Raw genomic sequence first — 20,597 nt, 5'->3', positions numbered from 1 at the left:
TCAGGAGTTCAAGACCAGCCTGGCCAACATGGTGAAATCCCATCTCTGCAAAAATATAAAAATTAGCTGGACATGATGGCGGGTGCCTGTAATCCCAGCTAGTCAGGAAGCTGAGGTGGAAGAATCACTTGAACCTGGGAAGCAGAGGTTGCAGTGAGCCAAGATTGTGCCATTTGCACTCCAGCCTGGGTAAGAAAGCAAGACTCCATCTCAAAAAAAAAAAAAAATTAGTTGGGTGTGGTGGCGCATGTCTGTATTAGCTACTCAGGAGGCTGAGGCAGGAGAATCATTTGAACCCAGGAGGCGGAGGTTGCAGTAAGCCAAGATTGTGCCACTGCACTCCAGCCTGGGCGACAGAGCGAGATTCTGTCTTAAAAAAAAAACAAAAAAAATTGTCTATGCTTCATCTTTCCAAATTAAGAGAGGAAAAATGGTAGAGTACAACAGTCAAAAGGATTGGATTCCCTCCCTCCCTCTCTCCCTCTCTTTCTTTCTTCCTTTTTTTTTTTTTAGATGGAGTCTTGCTCTGTGGCCAGGCTGGAGTACAGTGGCACAATCTTGGCTCACTGCAACCTCCGCCTCCTGGGTTCAAGTGATTCTCCTGCCTCAGCCTTCTGAGTAGCTGGGACTACAGGCATGTACCACTACACCCAGCTAATTTTTTGTATTTTGGTAGAAGATGGGGTTTCACCATGTTGGCCAGGATGGTCTTGATCTCCTGACCTCATGATCCACCCACCTTGGCCTCCCAAAAGTGCTGGGATTATAGGTGTGAGCCACCATGCCTGGCTTGCTCTTCTTTCTTTCTTTCTTTCCTTTCTTTCTCTTTCTCTTTCTTTCTCTCTCTCTCTCTCTCTCTGTCTCTCCTTTCTTTCTTCTTTCCCCCCTCCCTCCCTCTTTCTTTCTCTTCTTTCCTCTTTCTTCTTTTTCTCTCAAGTTTTGCTCTTGTTGCCCAGGCTGGAGTGCAATGGCATGATCTCAACTCAGTGCAACCTCTGCCTCCCAGGTTCAAGTGATTCTCCTGATTCAGCCTCCTGAGTAGGGAGGATTACAGGCATGTACCACCACACCTGGCTAATTTTGTATTTTTAGTAGAGACAGAGTTTCACCATATTGGCCAGGCTGGTCTTGAAATCCTGACCCCAAATGCAACCTCTCTACCTCCTGAGCTCAAGCCATCTTCCCACCTCAGCCTGCCAAGTAGCTAGGACAACAGGCACACACCACCGTGCTCTGCTAATTTTTGTATTTTTTGGAGAGATGGGATGTTGCTGTGTTGCCCACACTGGTCTTGAACTACTGGGCATAAGCAATCCTTCTGTGGCCTCCCAAAGTGCCGACATGAGAGCCACTGCACCCGCCCAACCCTGTTTTTTCTTTTTTTTTTCTTTTTGATGGATTATACTTTCCAAAGCAAATAAAGCATTAGAGTTGTACATTTACTTTTCTGTGTAACAGAATTAACTTTTTGTTTGTTTGTTTTTTGAGATGAAGTCTCACACTGTTGTCCAGGCTGGAGTGTAATGGTGCAACCTCAGCTCACTGTAACCTCCATCTCCCAGGTTCAAGCAATTCTCCTGCCTCAGCCTCCTGAGTAGCTGGGATTACAGGTGCCTGCCACCACACCTGGCTAATTTTTTGTATTTTTAGTAGAGACAAGGTTTCATTTTGTTGGCCAGGTTAGTCTCAAACTCCTGACCTCGTGATCTGCCCACCTCGGCTACCCAAAATGCTGGGGTTGCAGGCATGAGCAACTGCACCTGGCCCTTAATTATTATTATTTTTTTTTTTTGAGATGGAGTCTCGCTCTGTTGTTCAGGCTGCAGTGCAGTGGTGTGATCTCAGCTCACTGCATCTTCCGCCTCTCGGTTTCAAGTGATTCTTTCACCTCAGCCCCTCAAGTAGCTTGAACTCCTGACCTCTGATGATCTGCCTGCCTCAGCCTGCCAAAGTGCTGGGGTTACAGGCATGAGCACTGTGCCTGACCAGAAGTTTTAAATGTATTGATATTTCTGCTAAGGATTTCTTAATTCCTTCCTAACTAATCATACTCCACTGTAAACTGCAATAAACTGCACTGTTTATTTTCCTGAGGAATCTGTATGGTCTTCCTGAATGTTACAGAACTGATCTGGACCAAAGTTCTGGCGGATAAAAATTTTGTAAAAATCTCATTCAGTGCATTTCCATTTTCTCATGCATTCCAGGGGCTAAAGTAAGTAATATTCTTGATTGCTGAAGTTTGAAGGCAGTTTCCTGTCTACTGAGATTTTACTCCTAGAAGCCCTTATTATTGGTCCTGATAAAATATCTGCAAGAAGTGAATCAAGTCAAGCCATCATTTTCTTTCTTTCTTTTTTCTTTTCTTTTCTTTCTTGTTTTTTTTTTTTTTTTTTTTTTTTTTTTGGAGACGAAGACTTGTTCTTGTCCCCCAGGCTGGAGTGCAATGGTGTGTTCTCGGCTCACTGCAACCTCCACCTCCGCCTCCTGGGTTCAAGCGATTCTCCGGCCTCAGCCTCCTGAGTAGCTGGGATTACAGGTGCTTTCCATCACACCTGGCTAATTCTTGTATTTTTAGTAGAGGCAGGGTTTCACCATGTTGGCCAGGCTAGTCTCAAACTCCTGACCTCAGGTGATCCGCCCCACTTGGCCTCCAAAGTGCTTGGAGTACAGGCGTGAGCCACCACACCTGGCCAGTTCCTGCTATTAACCCAGCGCCAGGCCTTTGAAGATTATTTAGAAAAAATGCTCAGTTCTCTGTGCTCACTTCGGCAGCACATATACTAAAATTGGAATGATACAGAGAAGATTAGCATGGCCCTTGCGCAAGGATGACAAATGTGTTTTTGGTTTTTTGTTTTTTTTTTTGAGACAGAGTTTCCCTCTTGTTACCCAGGCTGGAGTGCAATGGTGCGATCTCGGCTCACCGCAACCTCCGCCTCCTGGGTTCAGGGAATTCTCCTGCCTCAGCCTCCTGAGTAGCTGGGATTACAGGCGTGCGCCACCCTGCCCAGCTAACTTTTTTGTATTTTTAGTAGAGACGGGATTTCACCATGTTGACCAGGATGGTCTCAATCTCTTGCCCTCGTGATCCACCAGCCTTGGCCTCCCAAAGTGCTGGGATTACAGGCTTGAGCCACCGCGCCCGGCCCATGTTTTTAAAAAAATATTAAATTTTAGGCCGGGCGCGGTGGCTCAAGCCTGTAATCCCAGCACTTTGGGAGGCCGAGGCGGGTGGATCACGAGGTCGAGAGATCGAGACCATCCTGGTCAACGTGGTGAAACCCCGTCTCTACTAAAAATACAAAAAAATTAGCTGGGCATGGTGGCGCGTGCCTGTAATCCCAGCTACTCAGGAGGCTGAGGCAGGAGAATTGCCTGAACCCAGGAGGCGGAGGTTGCGGTGAGCCGAGATCGCGCCATTGCACTCCAGCCTGGGTAACGAGAGCGAAACTCCATCTCAAAAAAAAAAAAAAAAAAAAAAAAAAAAAAATATTAAATTTTAGGCTGGGTGTGGTGGCTTGCACTTTGGAGGCCAAGGCAGGCAGATCACCTGAGGTTGGGAGTTCAAGACCAGCCTGACCAACATGGTGAAACCCCGTCTTTAAAAAAAAAAAAAAATTAAATTTTAAAAAGAAATTAAGAAAAAAAATGCTCAGTTCTCAGAAAATCTTTTTTTTTTTTTTGAGACAGAGTTTCGCTCTTGTTACCCACGCTGGAGTGCAACGGTGCGATCTCGGCTCACCGCAACCTCCGCCTCCCAAGTTCAGGCAATTCTCCTGCCTCAGCCTCCTGAGTAGCTGGGGTTACAGGCACGCACCACCCTGCCCAGCTAGTTTTTTGTATTTTTAGTAGAGACAGCGCTTCACTATGTTGACCAGGATGGTCTCGATCTCGTGACCTCGTGATCCACCTGCCTTGGCCTCCCAAAGTGCTGGGATTACAGGCGTGAGCCACTGCGCCCAGCCTCCTCAGAAAATCTTAGAAGCCAAGTTCAGTCTAAGGAAAGATATTTACTGAGTAATGTGACTCGGTCCTCTTCCCTGTAAAGCGAGTAGTAACAAATGTGTTTTACTAAATAGCCTCACCAGATTGTTCTAGGCATGACTTTGCATCATGAAGCTAACCATTCTGCCTCTGGGGATTTGTGCATTTTCAGTGATGTTTCTTTTCACCATCTGATGTGATAGTCTGTACAAGTTTCCTATGGACCAATTCTGGGTCACGTTGAAGGATTGTGCCACATAACCTACTTTTTTCCCCACTGCCTTGCGAAACAACAATGGTGACACCCACAAAGTATATTTGTCCTCACAGTAACACCAGTCCATCTTGCACCTTGCACAGGGCATGTGTTAATCTGAAGGATCTCAAAGCCCTTTGCATACATTATTTGTACTTCATAAACACCTCATTGGCTGCAAGCCCTACTAGCCCCATTTTATGATTGGACATCCCAGAATAAAAAGATGGAACCTCTTCTTTAGTCAGACAAGGACAAATCTGGGTCACAAGTCTAGCTCTACTCACCTACTTAAAACTGTCCCTTGGGCTCTCTAAGATCTAATTTTCTCTCTCTTCATATTCCCCCAATGCTCAGAAAACACTTTTTTTTTTCCCCCCCAGAAGCACTTAAAAGTTCTCTAGGGGCCAAGCACAGTTGCTCCCACCTGTAATCCCAGCAATTTGGGAGGCCAAGGTGGGCAGATCATGAGGTCAGGAAATTGAGACCATCCTGGCCAACATAGTGAAACCCCATCTCTACTAAAATAACAAAAATTAGCCGAGCGTGGTGGTGCACACCTATAGTCCCGGCTACTTGGGAGGCTGAGGCAGGGGAATTGCTTGAACCCAGAAGATGGAGGTTGGTTGCAGAGAGCCGAGATCGCACCACTGCACTCCAGCCTGCTGACAGGGCGAGACTCTGTCTCAAAAAAAAAAAAAAAAAGTGTCTCTGGGTGCTTCTCTCAAATGCCTGTCTTGCCTTTGCTGATGGGGCCTCTGTGCTTTCCACGCTAGCGGAATGTGGGGATTTTTTGTGCTTGAATTTACGTTTGGCAATTTTTTTTTTTTGAGATGGAGTCTCACTCTGTCGCCCAGGCTGGAGTGCAATGGAGCGATCTTGGCTCACTGCAACTTCCGCCTCGGGTTCAAGCTATTCTCCTGCCTCAGTCTCTTGAGTAGATGGGATTGCAGGCATGCCACCACAACCGGCTAATTTTTGTGTTTGTGTTTAATAGAGACAGGGTTTCACCATGTTGGTCAGGCTGGTCTCAAACTCCTGACTTCGTGATCTACCCCCTCCCAAAGTGCTGGGATTACTTACAGGCGTGAACCACCATGCCCAGTGGCAGTTTTTTTTTAAAAAAGGAAAACCTCTTACATTTATGCTGGTATGAATGCATATATATCATCAGAAGCAGTTAAGACCCGGCCGGGCGCGGTGGCTCAAGCCTGTAATCCCAGCACTTTGGGAGGCCGAGGCGGGTGGATCACGAGGTCAAGAGATCGAGACCATCCTGGTCAACATGGTGAAACCCCGTCTCTACTAAAAATACAAAAAATTAGCTGGGCATGGTGGCTCGTGCCTGTAATCCCAGCTACTCAGGAGGCTGAGGCAGGAGAATTGCCTGAACCCAGGAGGCAGAGGTTGCGGTGAGCCGAGATCGCGCCATTGCACTCCAGCCTGGGTAACAAGAGTGAAACTCCGTCTCAAAAAAAAAAGAAAAAAAGAAGAAGCAGTTAAGACCCTTTCTAATGCATTTTCCTTTTTTTCCTTAGGACAGGACATATTTACTTTTTGGGTCACAGATAAGAGATTGTATTTTGGTGTCATCTTAACCAGTGCTGCCCTCTCGAGGTTACAGACGCAGCTGCCCATACTAGAACCTAGGTTAGACAAGGATGAGAATGAGCAGAGATGAGGTGGATAAAAGGACCAAGTAGTCATTGTCATGAGAAGCTGAGAAACCTTTGTTTTCCGCTTTTATATGGTAATGAAGTAAAAAGAGCACTAAAAGGGAGCCAGAGTTGTTTCTGCGATTGACTTGCTGTGTCATCTCTGGCCAGTCATTTTCTCTGTGCCTCAAATTTCTCATCAGTAGAAGGGGAGCCACTGGACCAGCCCAGGGGCCAACAAGCTTTTTTTAAATTATTTTTTAGAGATGGGGTCTCACCATGTTGTCCAGGCTGGTCTCTAACTCCTGGGCTCAAGCAGTCTTCCCACCTTGACCTCCTAAAGTATTGGTGTTACAGGCGTGAGCCACTGTGTCCAACCACAAACTTTTTCTGTAAAAGGCAAAATAATATTTTAGCTTTTACAGAACTACTCACCTGTGCTGTTGTAGCTCAAAGGCAGTCATTAAATAAATAAATAAATAAATAAAAACAAATGAGCATTACAAAGTTTTATTCCCACTTTGGGATACCCAGGGTAGTGGATCACCTGAGGTCAGGAGTTCAAGACCAGCCTGACTCACATGGTAAAACTCTGTCTCTACTAAAAATACAAAAATTAGCTGGGTGTGGTGGTGCACACCTGTAATCGCAGCTACTCAGGAGGCTGAGGCAAGAGAATTGCTTCAACCTGGGAGGTGGAGGTTGCAATAAGCTGAGATCTTGCCACTGAATTCCACCAAGTGACAGAGTGAGATTCCATCTAAAAAAAAAAAAAAAAAAAAAAAAAAAGTCCGGGCAAGGTGTCTCATGCCTGTAATCCCAGCACTTTGGGAGGCTGAGGTGGGTGGATCATGAGGTCAGGAGTTTAAGACCAACCTGGCCAAGATGGTGAAACCCCATCTCTGCTAAAAATACAAAAATTGCCAGGGGCGGTGACTCACGCCTGTAATCCCAGCACTTTGGGAGGCCGAGGTGGGCAGATCACCTGAGGTCTGGAGTTCAAGACCAGCCTGACCAACATGGAGAAACTCCGTCTCTACTAACCATACAAAATTAGCCAGGTGTGGTGGCGCATGCCTGCAATCCCAGCTACTCAGGAGCAGGAGAATCGCTTGAACATGGGAGGCAGAGGTTGTGGTGAGCCAAGATTGTGCCATTGCACTCCAGCCTGGGCAACAAGAGCAAAACTTCGTCTCAAAAAAAATAATAATAATACTACAAAAAGAGGAGGTGAAGGTGGACATGGCGAGCATCACTGCCCAGCTAATTTCTGCTTTGTGTTTTGTTTTGTTTTAAGACGGAGTCTCGCTTTGTCGCCCAGGCTGGAGTGCAGTGGTGCGATCTTGGCTTACTGCAACCTCTGCCTCCTGGGTTCAAGCAATTCTCTTGCCTCGGCCTCCTGAGCAACTGGGACTAGAGGTGCATACCACCATGCCCAGTTAATTTTTTGTATTTTTTTTTTTTTAGTAGTGACAGGGTTCCACCATGTTTTTCAGACTGGTCTTGAACTCCTGACCTTGTGATCCACCCACCTCGGCCTCCGAAAGTGCTGGTATTACAGGCGTGAGCCACCATGCCTGGCCTAATTTTTGTATTTTTAGTAGAGATGGAGTTTCACCATGTTGGCCAGGATGGTCTCAATCTCTTGACCTCATGATCCACGCAGCTCTCTCCCAAAGTGCAAGAACTGCAGGTAAGCCTGCCACCACACCTGGCTAATTTCTTTTGTATTTTTGGGAAAGACGGGGTTTCACTATATTCACCAGGCTGGTCTAGAACTCCTGGGATTGTGATCTGCCCCCCACCCTGCCCTTGGCCTCCCAAAGTGCTGGGATTACAGGTGTGAGTCACCCCTCCCAGCTGACGCCTTTGTCTTCTAAGCCACCTGTAGGCTTACACTGACTAGCAAACTTTGCTTGTCCCTTTCAGCTGTAGTGTTGCTGTCACTGTTACCCTATAATCTCTTTAATTGGCAGTTGCAGACCAAGGACCCACCCTTCCTTAAGTGACAACTAGCTGAAGCCTTCCAACTTTGTTGTCCCTTGTCACATAGGCTGACTTACAAAGCCATATCTGTGACCGGGCATGGTGGCTCATGCCTGTAATCCCAGCACTTTGGGAGGCTGAGGTGGGCAGATCACGTGAGGTAATGAGTTCGAGATCAGCCTCACCAACATGGTGAAACCCTGTCTCTACTAAAAAAAAAATACAAGCCGGGCGCGGTGGCTCAAGCCTGTAATCCCAGCACTTTGGGAGGCTGAGGCGGGTGGATCACGAGGTCAAGAGATCAAGACCAACCTGGTCAACATGGTGAAACCCCGTCTCTACTAAAAATACAAAAAATTAGCTGGGCATGGTGGCACGTGCCTGTAATCTCAGCTACTCAGGAGGCTGAGGCAGGAGAATTGCCTGAACCCAGGAGGCGGAGGTTGTGGTGAGCCGAGATCGCACCATTGCACTCCAGCCTGGGTAACAAGAGCGAGACTCTGTCTCAAAAAAAAAAAAAAAAAAAAAAAAAATTAGCCAGGTGTGGTGGCTCTTGTCTGTAATCCCAGCCACTCAGGAGGCTGAGGCAGAGGTTGAACCCTAGAGGTGGAAGTTGCGGTGAGCCAAGATTGTGCCACTGCACTCCAGCCTGGGTGACAGAGCAAGACTCCGTCTCAAAAAAAAAAAAAAAAAAAAAGTAAAAGTCATATGTGTTCTCTAGTGAGCTCCAAGGAAGTGCTTAGAGGGTGAAACCCACACATATCATCTGGTGGAAAAATAGTCACTGTCTTTTGCAATGGTTATTGAAATACACAATGCTTACGCTAATCTCAGGACTTTTATCTTTGCTGTTTCCTCTGCCTACAAGGTGCATACTCAAGTTCTGCACACGAAGGCTCCTTGATACCAGTTGCATGTCATTTCACGTGTCCCTTCGTTAGACCCTTTCTGATCAAATGTTCCTCCCTCCATTCTTTCCCTTTTTTTATTTTTCTTATACTTATTTCTATCTGCAGTCTCTTGTTTACCTGTTTCTGTCTGAATCTCCCATTGGGATAAAAGCTCCAGAATATCTGGCAGTAGGCACTTAATACAAAGAATCTCCCCAACCTCCCCCATCTCGGCTTAGTCACCTCCCAAGAGCATCCCTCCTCCAGTCAGACCATTCTGGCTTGCCCCAATGAGTGTTCATGCCTTAGGTGGGGCCAGGGCTTCTTCTGGATACCTTATGACTACTTCTATCATTAGATGACATTTTGACAATTATAACCCAGGTATAGTGGCTCATATCTGTAATCCTAGCACTTTGAGAGGCCAAGGCAGGAGGATCGCTTGAGCCCAGGAGTACAAGACCAGCATGGGCCACATAGGGAGACCCTGTCTCTACAAATAATAAAATTAACTGGGCCTGGTGTTATGCACCTGTAGTCCTAGCTGCTCAGGATGCTGCGGCAGGAGGATTGTCTGAGTTTAGGATGTCACTTCTCTCTCTCTTTCTTTCTCTTTTGTCACTCCTTCTCCCCTACCCTATCTTACCCTCCCTCCCTCCCCTCCCCTCCCTCCTCCCTCGCTCCCCTTCTTTCCTCTCCTCTCCTCTCCTCCTGTTGCACAGTCTGAAGTGTAGTGGGACGATCTCTACTTACTGCAACCTCCACCTCCCAGGTTCAAGTGATTCTTCTGCCTCAGCCTCTTGAGTAGCTGGCGTTACAGGCATGCACCACCACTGCCAACTCATTTTTGTATTTTTAGTAGAGAAGGAGTTTCACCATGTTGGCCAGGCTGGTCTCGAACTCCTGACCTCGTGATCCACCCACCTCAGCCTTCCAAAGTGCTGGGATTACAGGCGTGAGCCACCACACCTGGCAAGTTCGGAATGTCAAGGCTGCAGTAAGCTGTGATTGCGTCCCTGTACTCCAACCTGGGTGATATAGCAAGACCCTGTCTGAAAAAATAAATAAAATTATCAATTTCTTGACTGCTATATTAGAACAGTTAGGAAAACAAAATAGTCTAGGTGGTTCAGATAGAAGCAGACTTTGTGTAGAGCTGGAGGAGCATAAGAGGAAGGAGTCATGAAGCCCACCCTAGTCAGGCTGCTGAGGGACTATCCTTGGGTCAGAGACTACCTTACTCCAGTGGGGAACTTATGCTGGAACAAATGTCACCCCGCCCTGTGGCCAGTTTCAGCTTCAAGAAGTCACTTGACTGACATGTCCAAGACATATGTCAGAACTTCCTGAGGACTGGTCCTGACTTAGCTTTGCATCTACCTTGGAAACACGCAGTGAATTGGTTGAGTTGAATCCTAGCCCTGGCTAACACTGTCCGTTGCCACTTCCCAGGAACGTACTTTCTCTTCCCTTTCCCCTTCCCAATTCTACACCCCTGGAATTCCAGCTCTACCTCCAGATCCACCTCCCAGAATGCGTGCCCTCCAGCCCTCACTGGTCTCAGAGGTCCTGTATGAGGAAGCACTTTCTTCACTGGCACTCATGTTGGCCTTTTCTCTACACATGTGGTTCAGGTCTTATCTCCCTAACTAGATGGTACACTTTGAGAGAAACTCTTTTGTATAGAACTTTGGAGATGGAAGTGATTTTTGATTTTTTTTTTTTTTTTTTTTTTTTTTGAGAGGGAGTCTCACTCTGTCACCCAGGCTGGAATGCAGTGACGCCATCTCAGCTCACTGCAGCCTCCAGCTCCGGGTTCAAGCAATTCTGCCTCAGCTTCCCAAGTAGCTGGGAGTGCAGGCACATGCCACCATGCCTGGCTAATTTTTTTTGTATTTTTAGTAGAGATGGGGTTGCACCGTGTTAGCCAGGATGGTCTCGATTTCCTGACCTCGTGATCCACTCACCTTACCCTCCCAAAGTGCTGGGATTACAGGTGTGAGCCACCGCACCCCACCAAGTTTGAAGGGATTTTAGTGTTTATCTCATCCAAGCCTCTCACCTTATGTCTGAACCCCCTTTATGAATCTCTGACAACTTTTTGTTTTCTTTTGAAACAGGGTCTTGCTATGTTGCCCAGGCTGGAGTGCAGTGGTGCAATCTCAGCCCACTGCAACCTCCCTTACTCAAGTGATCCTCTCACCTCAGCCTCCTGGAGTAGCTGAGACTATAGGTGCATGCCACCACACCCAGCTAATTTTCATACTGCAGCGACAGGGTTTCACCATGTTGCCCAGTTTGTTCTCCAACTCCCGGGCTCTAGTGATCCATCCACCTGCCTCAGCCTCACAGAGTGCTGGGGATTACAGGTGTCGGCCACCATACCCGGCCTCTGACAACTTCTGATTTCGTCTCTTGAAGACCTCTCATTCTGGGGCTCTCCTTACCTAAAGAATAGCAGGCGTCCCCAAACTTTTTACACAGGGGGCCAGTTCACTGTCCCTCAAACCGTTGGAGGGCCGCCACATACTGTGCTCCTCTCACTGACCACCAATGAAAGAGGTGCCCCTTCCTGAAGTGCAGCGGGGGGCCGGATAAATGGCCTCAGGGGGCCGCATGCAGCCCGAGGGCCGTAGTTTGGGGACGCCTGGAATAGAGGCTCAGTGCAGGAATAGAGGATGCTGAGTGCAACGTTGTTGAATTCATGCTACTTCTCCCTTAAGACTGAGTCAGCCCTTGGCTGGGTGTAGGTTGCAGAAGAGGGAGAACACAGAGAACTGAACAACTTTTTGGCTAAAAATGTTGGGGAATGTTGCCAACAAACTTGTGTCCAGCCTGCCACTTACGCCTTGTGATTTAGCTCTTGCCCATTGTTATTTAGGGCAAGCAAATTACAAAACTTAAATCTCTCTTTTTTCCTCTTCTTAGGAAAGGCTATGAAGAACATTTGGCAGGAGCTTTGCAGCGAACAAAGCCCTTTCCAATACTTCAGCTTGTTAGAACTCTTTGATGTTGGCAGTATTATCCTCACATTAGGGAGGAACTGAGATTTAAATTAAGTTGTTAAGGTTGGCAGAGCTAGCACTCAAACCCAGGTCATCTGGCTTCAAAAAGCCTAGTGCTCTGTTTTCACTAAAGTAAACAGTCATGTGTCTAACAACCCAGCCAGGCCAGGCGTGGTGGCTCACGCCTGTAATCCAAGCACTTTGGAGGCCAAGGCGGGAGGATCACCTGAGGTTGGGAGTTCAAGACCAGCCTGACCAACATGGTGAAAACCTGTCTTTAAAAAAATAAAAAAAATAAAAACCCAGCTGGGGGCTGGGCGCGGTGGCTCAAGCCTGTAATCCTAGCACTTTGGGAGGCCGAGACAGGTGGATCACAAGGTCGAGAGATCGAGACCAACCTGGTCAACATGGTGAAACCCTGTCTCTACTAAAAATACGAAACATTAGCTGGGCATGGTGGCGCGTGCCTGTAATCCCAGCTACTCAGGAGGCTGAGGCAGGAGAATTGCCTGAACCCAGGAGGCAGAGGTTGCGGTGAGCCGAGATCGCGCCATTGCACTCCAGCCTGGGTAACAAGAGCGAAACTCCGTCTCAAAAAAAAAAAAAAAACCCAGCTGGGTACAGTGGCTCGTGCCTGTAATCCCAGCACTTTGAGGGGCTGAGATGGGAGGTTCACTTGATCTCAGGAGTTTGAGACCTGCCTGGACAACATAGTAAGATCCCTGTATCTAAAAAAAAAAAAAAAAAAAAAAAAAACTTAATAATTAGGCCATGCATGGTGGTATGTGCCTCTAGTACCAGCTACTTGGGAGGCTGAGGTGGGAGAATTGCTTGAGCCATGATTGTGCCACTGCATTCCAGCCTGTGTGACATAGCAAGACCTTGCCACCAAAAATAAAATAAAAAACACAAAAAACCTCTGTATGGCAGACAGTTTCCTCTGTTGTGCAAAGGCCAAATTAGGCCCTGGAAAAAGAATCAGGGTCAGCCGGGTGCAGTGGCTCACACCTGTAATCCCAGCACTTTAAGAGGCTGAGGTGGGCAGATCACTTGAGGTCAGGAGTTCCAGACCAGCCTGGACAACATGGCAAAACCCGTCTTTACTAAAAATACAAAAATTAGCTGGGTATATTGGCACATACATGTAATCCCAGTTACTTGGGAGGCTGAGGTAGGGGAATTGCTTGACCCTGGGAGGTGGAGGTTGTAGTGAGCTGAGATGATGCCACTGCACTCCAGCCTGGGCAATAGAATGAGATTCCGTATTAAAAAAAAAAAAAAGAATCAAGGTCAACAAATTAGTATGGATGCAGATTCCTCAGATGTCAGGAATCTCAGGATAAATGGCAGAGGGGAACCAAATACTTCCCATTCTTCCCTCACCACCTTCCTCCTCTGTCCAATAAAGAAGTAAATACATTCCTCAAGTCCCCCCTGCCCCAGTGTGTGGAATGTTTACCTGTGGACTAGGACTGGCCTACATGCCAAACCAGTCTTGCCTCTTGGGCTGCATGTTTGCAGGGGCTCCTTGATGATGATGTTGGCCTCCTCCCGCACGCTCCCACTCCATGACTGTCTCATCCGAGAGAGCGCTTTCTTCCATTTGCCTTAAGTATGAGCTGTGTTAAATTCAAAAAAGCCTTCCAGGTAACATCATTTTAACACCATTAACAATCACAAATCTGGATGAATGAGCCTCAGAGTTTTTCTTGAGAGTTTGCGTGTGTGTGTGTGTGTGTGTGTGTGTGTGTGTGTGTGTTCCATGGAAAAATAAAACGTACTACACAAACTGTAAGTATTAATTACAGAAAGGTGGCCAGGTACAGTGGCTTACACCTGTAATCCTAATACTTTGGGAGGCCAAGGCAGGCAGATTGCGTGAGCTCAGGAGTTCAAGACCAGCCTGGTCAACATGGTGAAACCCCATATCTACAAAAAATACAAAAATTAGCTGGGCCTGGTGGTACACAACTGTAGTCCCAGGTACTGGGAAGGCTGAGGCACGAGAATCATTTGAGCCTGGGAGGTGGAGGTTGCAGTGAGCCAAGAATATGCCATGCAACTCCAGCTGGGGTGACAGAGCAAGACTGTCTCAAAAAACAAACAAATATTAACTACAGAAAGGTAAGCCTGGTCAATAGGACAGGAAAAGCAGCCCCCCTGCAGATCCACACCAGTATGGAAACTTGAGCCACCTTACACATGACTTTGCTGACTGGGGGCAAAGGACGAATTAGTGAGCAAATGGTGCTGGGATAATCTGTAATCCTTTTGGAAAGAAAGAAACTTGAATCTGATCTTATGACAAGAAAAAAAGTCAAGATATTCAATATGAAAGCAACACTTTTTTTTTTTTTTTTTTGAGACGGAGTTTCGCTCTTGTTACCCAGGCTGGAGTGCAATGGCGCAATCTCGGCTCACCGCAACCTCCGCCTCCTGGGTTCAGGCAATTCTCCTGCCTCAGCCTCCTGAGTAGCTGGGATTACAGGCACGCGCCACCATGCCCAGCTAATTTTTTGTATTTTTAGTAGAGACGGGGTTTCACCATGTTGACCAGGATGGTCTCGATCTCTTGACCTCGTGATCCACCTGCCTTGGCCTCCCAAAGTGCTAGGATTACAGGCTTGAGCCACCGCGCCCAGCGAAAGCAACACTTTAAAATTTCACTTTATTTTGAGACAGGGTCTCTCTCTCTCTCACCCAGACTAGTGTACAGTCACACGATCTCTGCTCACTGCAACCTCTGCCTCCTAGGCTCAAACTATCCTCCTATGTCAGCCTCCCAAGTAGCTGGGAATACAGGTGCCTGCCACCACACCTGACTAATTTTTGTATTTTTTGTAGAGACGGGGTTTCACCATGTTGCCCAGCCTGATCTTGAACTTCTGGACTCAAGCGATTTGCCCTCGTTGGCCTCCCAAAGTTCTGGGACTACAGACATGAGCCACCATGCCCAGCTGAAAATGACACTTTAATACTTTCAGGAAATGATAAGAGATGATTATTAAGAGCTCAGGATAAAGAGAAGTTTCTGGTGAGGAATGGTGGCTCCAAACTAGGTATCAAGTGACGGAGGATGACCAGACAGGGGTGAGCACTGAACATCACCTACTGTGTGGCTGATATTCCCAGGCAGGAGTGAGAGAAGACATTGGGCCAGGCACGGCGGCTCACACCTGTAATCCCAGCACTTTGGGAGGCTGAAGCAAGAGGACTGCTTGAGGTCAGGAGTTCAAGACCAGTCTGGGCAACATAGTAAGACCTTGTCTCTACAGATCATTTTATTATTGTTATTATTTTATTTTTATTTTTATTTTTTGAGACGGAGTTTCACTCTTGTTGCCCAGGCTGGAGTGCAATGGTGCGATCTCGGCTCACCGCAACCTCCGCCTCCTGGGTTCAGGCAATTCTCCTGCCTCAGCCTCCTGAGTAGCTGGGATTACAGGCACGCGCCACCATGCCCAGCTAATTTTTTTGTATTTTTAGTAGAGACAGGGTTTCACCATGTTGACCAGGATGGTCTCGATCTCTTGAACTCATGATCAACCTGCCTCAGCCTCCCAAAGTGCTGGGATTACAGGCGTGAGCCACCGCGCCCGGCGATCATTTTAAAAATTAGTCTGGCATGGTGATATCTGCCTGCATTTCTAGCAACTCAGAAGTCTAAGTCTGAGGCAGGAAGATTACTTGATCCAAGGAGTTGGAGGCTGCAGTGAGCCAGGGCGGCGCCACTATACTCCAGCCTGGGTCACACACACACACACACACACACACACACACACACAATATTAATCAGACAGCTCTTTTTCTTTTCTCTTTTTTTTCCTTATTTTATTCCCTCCCTCCCTTCCTCTCTCTCACTCTCTCTCTCTCGAGACAGAGACAAGAGTCTCACTCTGTTGCCCTGGCTGGAGTGCAATGGCCTGATTGCAGTAATTGCAACCTTTGCCTCCCAGGTTCAAGCGATTCTCCTGCCTCAGCCTCCTGAGTAGCTAGGGTTACAGGCATGCATCACCATGCTCGGCTAGTTTTCATAGTTTTAGTAGAGATGGTTTCACCATGTTGGCCAGGTTTGTCTCAAGCTCCTGACCTCAAGTGATTCACCTGCCTCAGCCTCCTAAAAGGTGGGATTATAAGTGTGAGCTTTTGCACTCGGCCTTTTTTTTTTTTTTTTTTTTTTTTTTTTTTTTTTGAGATGGAGTTTCGCTCTTGTTACCCAGGCTGGAGTGCAATGGCGCGATCTCAGCTCATTACAACCTCTGCCTCCTGGGTTCAGGCAATTCTCCTGCCTCAGCCTTCTGAGTAGCTGGGATTACAGGCATGAGCCACCATGCCCAGCTAATTTTTTGTGTTTTTAGTAGAGACGGGGTTTCACCATGTTGACCAGGATGGTCTCGATCTCTCGACCTCGTGATCCACCTGCCTCGGCCTCCCAAAGTTCTGGGATTACAGGCTTGAGCCACCACGCCCGGCCTCTTTTTTTTTTTTTTGAGATAGTCTCACTCACTGTTGTCCAGGCTGGAGAGCAGTGCCGTGAACACGGCTCACTGCAAGCTCAACCTCCTGGGCTCAAGCAATCCTTCCACTTCAGCCTCCTGAGTAGCTGGGACTACAGGCATGCACCACCACACTAAGTATTTTTTGTTAAATTTTTTGTAGGGTTGGGATCTCACTATGCTGCCCAGGCTAGTCTGGAACTCCTAGGCTCAAGGAATCCTCCTGCCTCAGCCTCCCCAAGTGCTGGGATTACAGGCATGAGCCACAGTGCACAGCTCAGGCAGCTTTCAATTTGTATCCCAGACCACACAGCCTGTGGTCTATTGTGCATGAATATAATTGCTATCATCTTGTGACTTGCATAATTACATTGTGATTTTTGTGTTAAAAGAGTTAACCTGTTTAATGTAAACATTTAAAATTTACTATAATTTGTGTAAACCTATTTTGGCAGTTCTTAATTTTGTAAGGTACTGAGACCCTCCTCCCCCAGATCAGAAGCATTTCAGGGCTCTCCTAATATCTACAGGATCCCAATTTGAAGGTACCTATCTCTTTGAACTTGTAATTATACATTGTCAGCTCCTTTAAGGCAAAAGGAAGTCCTAATATTCTGTCCCACAGCTGCATTAATATTTGTTGGGAAGATATTTATCATATAATTCACCATGCCTTCTCGTCTGTGTGGGATAACGAGGCAGGCAAACCATTTAATGAGAAATAAAAAATACTTGGGACTTTTCTTGTTTTGTTTTGTTTTTTTGAGATGGAGTCTCTCTCTCTTGCCCAGGCTGGAGTCCAGTGTTGAGATCTCGGCTCATTGCAACCTCCGCCTCTCGGGTTCAAGGGATTCTCTTGCTTCAGCCTCCCGAGTAGCTGGGATTACAGGCATGTGCCACCACGCCTGGCTAATTTTTGTATTTTCAGTAGATACAGGGTTTCACCATGTTGGCTTAACTGGTCTCTAACTCCTGATCTCAGATCATCCACCTGCCTTGACCTCCCAAAGTGCTAGGATTACAGGCATGAGCCACCGTGTCCAACCTGGGACTTTCGTTTTATTTCCCCAGGATGCTCAGAGAACACAGCCCAGCTTCCTCCCTCTTCCAGCCTCCTCTCTCTCCAGGGGTTGTGTTTATTCTCTCCTGTGTATACAGTCAATAGGAGCTGAGGGTCCATGAAACCTGAGCCAGAGGGAGGGACCCCAGCCTCCAAAGAGAAGCCCATACATTGGACTGATTGGAGGGACAAGCCCTTGCTCTCACCAGGCTCTGACTTTTGCACAGGCTTAATGAGGCAGTAGAGAGCTGGGCATTTGGTTGCTAAGGCAGAGCACCTATTTTCTACTCCCAGTCAGAAGTGCAGACACTGTTTCCACTGTTCACATGGTACGTGGAAGAAGAAAAAACTGTCTCAGCCAGGTGCAGGGGCACCTGCACCGTGGGCCACAGGGGAAGCTGTGCTGGCTGCTCTGTTACAAGACACCTAGCCTACACTTCGCCCTCTTATTTGTTTTTGTTTTTGTTTTTGTTTTCCCAGTTGTGCATATGCATGCTCATTATACAAAATTAAAACAATATATATTTTAAGATGAGCAAATGATAATGCCAAACTTTTTGCCATTATAAATAATGCTGGAATAAACTTCCTTATGCATCCTCCATCCTGACTACATACAAAGAAGTTTGGATGGGCCAGGTGAGGTGGCTCACACCTGTAATCCCAGCACTCTGGGAGGCCCAGGTAGGTGGATCACCTGAGGTCAAAAGTTCAAGACCAGCCTGGCCAACTTGGTGAAACCCCACCTCTACAAAAAATACAAAATTAAGGCCGGGCGCAGTGGCTCAAGCCTGTAATCCCAGCACTTTGGGAGGCCGAGGCGGGTGGATCACAAGGTCAAGAGATCGAGACCATCCTGGTCAACATGGTGAAACCCCGTCTCTACTAAAAATACAAAAAAAATTAGCTGGGCATGGTGGTGCGTGCCTGTAATCCCAGCTACTCAGGAGGCTGAGGCAGGAGAATTGCCTGAACCCAGGAGGCGGAGGTTGCGGTGAGCCGAGATCGTGCCATTGCACTCCAGCCTGGGTAACAAGAGCAAAACTCCATCTCAAAAAAAAAAAAAAAAAAAAATACAAAATTAGCCAGGTGTGGTGGTGCACACCTGTAATCCCAGCTACTCCAGAGGCTGAGGCAGGAGAATCACTTGAACCTGGGAGGTGGAGGTTGCAGTGAGCCGAGTCATACCACTGCACTCCAGCCTGAGTGACAGAGCAAGACTTCAACTACAAAAAAAAAAAAAAAAAAAATTACTAGGAAGGCAGCCTGTATGGTCTGGTGTCATCTTTTAGCTATTCAATGAAGTACAATGGAGTTTCCAGGCTTTCTATGTGACAAAGGGTGCAGTTCTGTCACTTTTTTTTTTTCCTTTTGAGACAGAGTCTTACTCTGTAGCTCAGACTAGAATGCAGTGATGTGATCACAACCCACTGCAGCCTTTAACTCTTAGGCTCCCACCTCCTGAGTACCTGAGACCACAGGTACATGCCACTGTACCTGGGTAATTTTTATATTTTTTGTAGAGACAGAGTCTCACTAATGTTGCCCAGACTCGTTTGGAAATCCTGAGCTCAAATAATCCTCTCACCTTGGTTACCCAAAATGTTGGGATTACAGGCATGAGCCATTGTGCCCAGCTGAGCCTTTATTTTTATTTTTATTTTTTTGAGATGGAGTCTTGCTCTGTCACCTAGGCTGGAGTGCAGTGGTGTGATCTCAGCTCACTGCAACCACCGCCTCCCAGGTTCAAGCAATTCTCCTGTCTCAGCCTCCTGAGTAGCTGGGATTAAAGGTGTTCACCACCATACCTGGCTAATTTTTGTATTTTTAGCAGAAACAGGGGTTCACCATGTTGGTCAGGCTGGTCTCGAACTCCTGACCTCATGATCTACCCGCCTAGGCCTCCCAAAGTCCTGGGATTACAGGCGTGAGCCACAGGGCTGGCTAACCTTGATATTTAAATAGTGGTCTGGGGACCCACAGCGCTGACATCCCCTGGGAGCTTGTTAGAATTGCAGAATTTCAGGTCCCACCTCAGACCTATTGATTGAGCATTTGCATATTAATAAGATTCACAGGTGATCTGTATGTACGTTTTAGTTTGAGAAGGACTGGTTTTGAATGGAAGATTAAAAAACGGCAGATAGAGAGTTACATAGCTTCCATTCAATTAAGGACTGATGAGAGACTGCGTGACCTAAAACATTCTTCTGGGTTGAATTTGGCATTGTTGCCTGGACTATCAATATTTTGGTGTGCATCCTCTTAGGGAGAGAACTCCAAAGACCAGATCACTTCCTTAATCTGCTTCTCTAACCAGGTGTTGGAAGCTAGAGGCCCTTAAAATCTTCAGCTGTTAAGGCTGGGAAGAGCCTGAGATGTCATCAGTTCAGCTCAGTCCTTAGCTGCTGCCCTGCCCACTTCTGCCCACTCCTATGTCACAGGCAAGGCTCTAGGAAGGGCAGTGGTTTGCTCAAAGCACACATCAGCCCAGGGCGGGCAACAGTCCTGGGTCCCAGCCAGTACTTATCTTTTCTCTAAGTTTTGGTACATTATTTTTTCTCTTATGGATTCAGCCTATCTTTTTCTTTTTTTTTTTTTTTTTTTTTGAGACGGAGTTTTCGCTCTTGTTACCCAGGCTGGAGTGCAATGGCGCGATCTCGGCTCACCGCAACCTCCGCCTCCTGGGCTCAGGCAATTCTCCTGCTTCAGCCTCCTGAGTAGCTGGGATTATAGGCACGTGCCACCATGCCCAGCTAATTTTTTGTATTTTTAGTAGAGACGGGGTTTCACCACGTTGACCAGGATGGTCTTGATCTCTCGACCTGGTGATCCACCCGCCTCGGCCTCCCAAAGTGCTGGGATTACAGGCTTGAGCCACCGCGCCCGGCAGATTCAGCCTATCTTTTTAGAAAAATGAATTTTAAAAACACACATGGGTTCATATTATAAAAGTATCATGTGCTAGTGTTACAGCTCCTTTAGAATTTGTCTAACAGGCTTTCCGGTTTTTGCCGGAAAGCCCCCCCAAAATTAAAAATAATAATAATAAAAAAGAAAAAGAAAAAAGTATCATGTGCTTATTGTAAAGGAATCAAACAGAATTGGGTACAGTGGCTCACACCTATAATCCCAGCACTTTAGGAGGCTGAGGCGGGCAGATCACCTGAGATCAGGAGTTCGAGACCAACCTGGCCAACATGACGAAACCCCATCTCTACTTAAAATACAAAAATTAGGGCCGGGCACGGTGGCTCACGCC

The 20,597-nt window shown here is 47.1% G+C and overlaps 2 non-coding genes across 2 annotated transcripts; both read left to right on the top strand.

Annotated features, from left to right (window-relative positions):
• The first annotated feature begins 2,759 nt into the window (after positions 1-2,759).
• Positions 2,760-2,866, top strand: LOC120366141 (U6 spliceosomal RNA). The gene has a single exon (XR_005580890.1). It is a non-coding gene; the product is annotated as a U6 spliceosomal RNA (small nuclear RNA).
• Positions 2,867-20,300: 17,434 nt separating this feature from the next.
• Positions 20,301-20,362, top strand: LOC120366197 (U7 small nuclear RNA). Its single transcript, XR_005580936.1, has one exon. It is a non-coding gene; the product is annotated as a U7 small nuclear RNA (small nuclear RNA).
• The last annotated feature ends 235 nt before the right edge of the window (positions 20,363-20,597 follow it).

This window comes from Saimiri boliviensis, chromosome 11, assembly GCF_048565385.1.
Source record: "Saimiri boliviensis isolate mSaiBol1 chromosome 11, mSaiBol1.pri, whole genome shotgun sequence".
Lineage (NCBI taxonomy): Eukaryota > Metazoa > Chordata > Mammalia > Primates > Cebidae > Saimiri > Saimiri boliviensis.
This window is presented reverse-complemented; position numbering and strand designations above follow the sequence as displayed.